Consider the following 6,951-nt stretch of genomic DNA (forward strand, 5'->3'; position numbering starts at 1 on the left):
AGGTGCGCAGCAGTTGGTTTTGATCTAACAGAATCATGATTTTTAAATAATATATTATGGTATAGTACACTATTCAAGGTGTTTATCTCAATATTTATATAGCACGATATGTTGGTTTAGTTTTCTTAAACCAAGTTTTTGTACTTATCCTAAATGATTATCAACTAAGAAAGTCATAATCCTAAATATTGTATAAATTATTTTTTTTAGAATATTTAAAATCAAACGTGCCAGTATATTCTCATGTTACTAAATGTCAAAAAATTATCACAAAGATAATTTTTTGATCTTTAATAATTTATTTCAATTTATACTTGAAATTATTGTGAGCTTAGCAATTAACAAAAATATATTATACTCTGAGAAGACTCTAAAAAAATATGTATCATATAACGCACGCGCAAGCAAAATGATTATTCCGGTCAGATGCTTTACCTGTGGTAAAGTTGTTGGAAACAAATGGGAGTCATATTTAGGTCTATTACAAACAGAATATTCAGAAGCTGAAGCACTTGATTGTCTTGGAATGAAAAGATACTGTTGCCGAAGAATGTTGCTTACTCATGTAGATCTTATAGAAAAGTTGCTAAACTATAAACCAATTGAAAAATAGATGTAGTAAAATGTGTTTATTTTATTAATGTTTTATGTAATTGTTGTATTTTTTACATATATTGCAATGATAAAGTTGTATTAGCTTTATTATATAGTTAATAGCCTTATATATTATCGCATGAAAATCTTTTATATATACTTTTTATTTATGTTAGATTTATTTTACTTTGATGATATTGTGTTATATTTAATAAATTGCATTGAAATATAATTTTAATCTTATTTGCAGATCTTAAATTATGTTATAATGTTGTTTTTGTTTAATAAACGTCTGTAAATTGTTAAAATCAATGTAGAAGATATAACAAATGTTTTTTAAGATAACTTTCAGATATGTTTTAATAATTTCTGCCAGTCTCACAAATGCTCGATTGTACATTGATACTCAAAAAAGTGAAAAAAAGCAAATTGTTTAACTAGTAATTTTACGTATAAGAATTTTTAGAGTTCGTCAAAGTTTTTTATGTAAAATATCTTTTTCGCGTTTTTTAAGCAGGAATTTAATTAACTTAACGAATTATTAAACATATGAGATTGTGTGAGTCTATACAATATAAGAAAGCTTTCATATTTATAAAATAAATCAGATTTATATTTAGCCCGTTAGTATGACTGATACTTTTGTGGCCTGCGTGGAGAACTAGCGATATTATGCGCTATGCATCTTTGTATTAAGGGAGCCCGTTTTTTAAGCAACCGTAGGATTCTAATTAAAAAGTGTGACTAAAAAACTGAATGATGGCATGGAAAGCATTTATGTTTATATTCTGCCTTAAAAATATATTCTAGTATAATAGACAGAGCTTCTATTATATCAAATGATAGTCAGTCACATTTTGGCGCATAAAAAATTAATTGGTGACAATCGCGCAATATGATTACTCTTCCCGGAATCTCTGTGATATTATTCAATATAAAAAATTATTTAGTAACTTTTTTTTATTTTTAAGCAATTTTTAAGACATTTTTTTTAAAGTTATGATTACGAGCTGTTGTTTGTGCTGTATTATAATACTACAAAGTCATAAAAATAATCAACTTTAAGAATATGAGATATTAATGTGTATCTAATAGCTTCACTAATTTGTGCCAATTACATATCTAGGTTCTCAGAGGGAAAATAATCTATCATATGTATTCACGATAACTAGATTTTATGTAACTTGTAAAGTTTTTATTATACCTCTTACTCACTATTAATGTACATAATATACTGTAAATGATGTCAGTGGCATTATATTTCACCAAATTTACCATACCCTCACTCATAAGTTTAATAATTAAATATCAAACTTGTTTCATTATATATATTTAATTTTCAGAGTTATCTCTAAAAAGAGTACCTTAGGTGTTTTAAATTATTTTATTGGACTTTTTTACATATTTTCAAGCACACACTATCCATAAAGTTAAAAAAATTCTATTTTTTAAGTTATAAGTCTGAATAAATATGATGTAAAAAGTTTTCGTATCCTAACCTTACTAAAAATGTGATTTTTGTTCTATAACAAATAAATCACTACAAAAAATTATTTTAGCTATTGTAATCGTTCTTTCTCTATGTATTATATAGAAGTCGACCTCTCCAATACATTCAGTCTATATAATATATATATAAGGGGGTATAGCAATCAGTAACATTATTTATTATTAACTTGACACCATAGTTAGCGTTTCCAATAAAATTACATGGTCTAAAATAGGTGTATTTATAAAAGCGAGTGACCTATTACTTCTGTTAAATATAATTTTGACATCTCCTTGAAGTTAATGATAAAGCAGCATCATTAATTCTCTGTTATGTCTAAATAAATATTTTGTATATTAATTTTTTGACAACATATCTACAGTATCTACGATTCACAAACGACTGATTCAATATCATGCGCTTACTAACTACTATTCATGATTAGAAGCATATATATAAAATTGGTAGGACTCTACATTATTTAGTATAAGTAAGCACTAAATATTATTTTATTAGGAGAAAATATTGTGAATTAACTTGTTAGTCGGTCATTTAAAATATTAATTTGATAGTCTTATTTAATATTGTTATTATTGAGTGAAATACAACTACGAAACTATTTTCTATGTGAACGCATAAAACAGTAGTTTTTTTATATTAAAGAATATCATTTTTTGATTATACGATAAATTTAAAATAAATAATAATAAGACAATAGTAGAGCCTTTTAATGGTGAAGACTTTCCACATTTTCTTCTAAGAAACTTTATTTTATTTTTTTAAAATTATTTGAAAATTATATTAAAATTATATACATAGAGACTTTCTTAATTATGAATGATTTTTATTTTAATTACTTAATTTTCAATAGATTAAATTAAAGGGGGCAACACGTGAATAAATTGTTCCAAATGTTACGATAACCAATTAAATAAGAAAATTGAATATGAAGTGAGTTTTTTTTTATTTTAAAATTCACTTATTTTTTAAATCTCTATTTAATTTAACAGAGGTATAATATTATTAACTACGAATCTTGTGTAATAATTTGCATCTTAATTATTATTTGTTGAAATTTTTTTAGGGAATTATTATCTATATTGTCATCTCTTGGAGCCTTCAATGCCCGCGAAATCTGCATTATGAGTTATTTAGTATAGAAATCGCATATTTATTTCGTTTCGCTTATAAGAATATCAATTATATCATTGAGTCCACTTTATAACTATCTAAGTTGTTTTTTGAGAAGATTAGACCACTTGAATTCATTGAACTGTAAAGAAAAGATTAGTTCATTTATATTATTTAATAGATATGATTGAGCCAAATTAAAGAATTTATCTATTAGTATAGTATTTTTATGACAAATATATTACATTCAGCATCTTTATAGTTAAGATGATACAAAATATACCGTCAATTATAAAGTATGGCTCTACTACACATAACTAGCAAATTAGTATGGAGAATTACGAAATTTAAAATATGATTATCCATTTCTATAATTGCTCTACGTTTACGAGTTAATATTTCTTAATGTACATGACCCCCAAAACTACGGCGCTATGACTATGAATTGACAGAACGCTAATTATATAGATAAATTAGTATTTTAAAAAATAATGTCTTTTGAGTATAGTTGGGGGTTAATCTCGTATCTTGTACCATAATAATTTATATTATGTGGAAATATTAAGTGCATCAACTAATTCTACTATCAATTCAATAATTGGATTACTAGGTAGTATTTTTTTTATTTAGTTTAGCAAGAAAACAATGGTGAGAAAATCTAAGAGTACAGTGTTCTCGACCTTTTATAATGACTTATTATTTTTTTTACATCACTTAGGAGCTATAACTCTTGAGTAGATGTATTTTAAATTTGGCAAATAAAACATACAGTCTGCAATTGATAATTTATTGTAGTATTTTTATGATGTGATATAAAAGCTATATCACAAATTTTCAAGTGTTAAGGTAAATAAACTTTTTACTAGCATCTAGCGATTATAGTGTGCCATATCTATCACAAAAATACATAATATAATTTATTAAAATTTACCTAGATCATTTAAAATACAATCCTACTTTTTAAATCAATTTAAATAACTCTAAATTCTAGAATTTACGATTATATATGTGATAAAACTGTTACGTTGAGTCCAATTAATAAATTAAAACACTCATTACACAGGCTTTTTTTTCAAAGAGCTTAATTTATTGGTGTTCTACTTACTCTTCTACACCCTATATTATATAGATTCTTAAAAATAACTTTGATATGATGTTATTATATTAAACAAATAAATTTTATCATTGATTTTGATTAAGCAATATCAATTATCTTCTGTTCATTATTTTTTTATAATCAAGTTATTTATCTTTAAGATAGAATCACATATTTTAATTTTCTAATGATCTCTGCTCTGACAAATTTAAAGTCCATCTCACGTAACTATTGAAATATTTTGCTTTTAAATTTTCTTAATAGAATAAGTTTATTGATGCCTTATCTAAATATATCTCACAGATGTTTGAATGCAAATTATAGACACTTTAAGATACCACAATGAATCAAAGGTTGTCAAAATATCTTAATATAACACAGAGTTATCTAGATTGAAAATAATAAATAAACTTCTTTGGCTATTTTATGATAGTGGTAAATTTTTTTAACAAAGGTTCATTTTGAAAAGCTATTAATTTATTTATATAGTATATGACCTCTAGAATGAGTTGCGACAAATTGCTAATCTATATTACGACATTGTGATTAAATTATAAAAAAACTCCTGCTACTACAGTGATTATGTATTAATAATTGTATCCGTAGTTTTTAAGCAAAAAAGAATGAATTACAAAATAAAGGATAGAATTTTCATAAAGAAAGGGGTGCTGAATTTGAATGTTGGAAAGCCTACCAATTTGAGTTACCACGCCGCCGCATTTATTGTATCATAATCTTGACACCTGTAGAGGTAGAGTGGTGGCACTGCTTAGTAAATCCCTATACTTAGTAGTCAGTTCTCTTGGTGCAATATTACTGATGGTGGCATGGAAACTCCATTGAGGTCGACTTAGGGAGTAAATCGCTTTCAAATATACCTACTTCAGCCGCCCGTCGTGCCATGTCGTATACACAAGAAATTGCTTAAAGATATAAAATCACCACAGACATATGCCAGATGTTTTAAATTGCAAAAATACTGCTATATGAAAAAACCCCGCCATTAGTAGCGTCAGTGAAAGCAGTATAGTGAAATATTCTCAAGTAATTTCTCATATACAAATATTTCTATCTACAAGAAGAAATTTCTAACATTTTTTTAGAAACATGATTCTCTTAGTTTAAGAAATCATGCTGGTTCTGATGCTTGTTAGAAAATAAATTTCTGTCTTCACTTGAAAATTTGAAATATTCAATTAAAAAAAGATTTCTTGGTATCTTGGGATAATATGCATACTTTTGAAATTAATTATATCAACACGTTAAAATATTAATATTAAATATTAAATTTTAACCCGTTTAGTTTACAAAATATGACTTTTTAAAAAAGAAAATTTTCTAATTGTTATACCTCCAAAATAAATATATATTACACAGATAACTTAACATCTTAAAAAAACTAGTCTAATACTTGCAGCCCAATGATTTAAATATATTCCTACAATGTTTAATATTAAAATTTTATTGAATGTGCGAATTTCGGAGATTTTAACGAAATATCAGCGACAACGCATGCGCATATTTACTGTAATAAAATAAATGTGGAAATATAAACAAAGAGAACTTTACAATAAAATTATTTTCTATATGAAAAGCGAACAATGCTTCAAATATAGGTGTTATTATTCTTTTGGGGCATCAGTATTTACTTTAGTGGCTTCTTTTTTATATTTTGCATATACCGAAACCTATGCTGTCAGAAGACGTCGAAGAACAATAATTGAAGATATAAAGGAACAAAGAGCAATAAAACAAGGCTCTTAACAATAAATTGTATTATATTTTTATTTTTAGACTATTTAGTTGTATTTAATTAATTGACTGTTTTTTTTACTGTAAAAGATGCATTTTTTCACCAATCTTAATTTCTCTAACCACAATACTAATTAATTAATATGATTTATGAATATGAATAGTTTATTATAAGTAGTTGCTTAAAAAAATATTTTTTTTGTTTTATACAAATGCACATGCGCTTTGCAATGAGGTCTCCGCGTAGAGGTTTTTATACATCATTCGTTATTTTAAATAATTAAACTATTTTCACTAGAAAGTAGAAGAAGAAGATATAGAAGTCGATCTAGATCGTCATCACCAGCGAGACGTCGTCAGCGTATAACATCCATTCAAATTGTAAAAATACTTTATTTTTACTGTATAAAATTAGATCGCAGACATCATAGCTCTTCAGATGAAAGAAGATATGAAAAAAAGTCTTCAAGTTATAGAACCGAAAAGTAATAAGTTTTTTATATATTTTGTCAAAATTCCATGATATTTTAGACATAGAAAAAGGCATTATAATAGAGATGAATCGTCTAGCCCCTCTGAAATAAAGTCCAAAAGAAATGACACTGGGCGAACGAGTATAATTAGCGTAAAAATGGATGGAAAACTTGCAGATAATTATACTTCAGAACGAAAGCAACAAACACAACCAATATCAATAGAAAATGAATACGTTCCAGACCCTGCTTACCCGGATGCAGAAACTATGATGAAAGTTATGGGTTTTAGTAATTTCGCAACATCCAAAGTATGCATTGCCTAGCCGAAATTTTGTTTTTATTTATTATACAGAATAAAAAAGTTGAAGATAATACAGTTGGTATGTCGCTTGTAAGAAAACCCAGAAGGTATC

The 6,951-nt window shown here is 26.1% G+C and overlaps 1 pseudogene; it reads left to right on the forward strand.

The window, feature by feature from the left end:
* Positions 1 to 409: 409 nt before the first annotated feature.
* Positions 410 to 613, forward strand: LOC139225250 (DNA-directed RNA polymerases I, II, and III subunit RPABC5 pseudogene; annotated as a pseudogene).
* The last annotated feature ends 6,338 nt before the right edge of the window (positions 614 to 6,951 follow it).

The sequence above is a fragment of the Pempheris klunzingeri genome, unplaced genomic scaffold (genome assembly GCF_042242105.1).
Source record: "Pempheris klunzingeri isolate RE-2024b unplaced genomic scaffold, fPemKlu1.hap1 Scaffold_112, whole genome shotgun sequence".
Lineage (NCBI taxonomy): Eukaryota > Metazoa > Chordata > Actinopteri > Acropomatiformes > Pempheridae > Pempheris > Pempheris klunzingeri.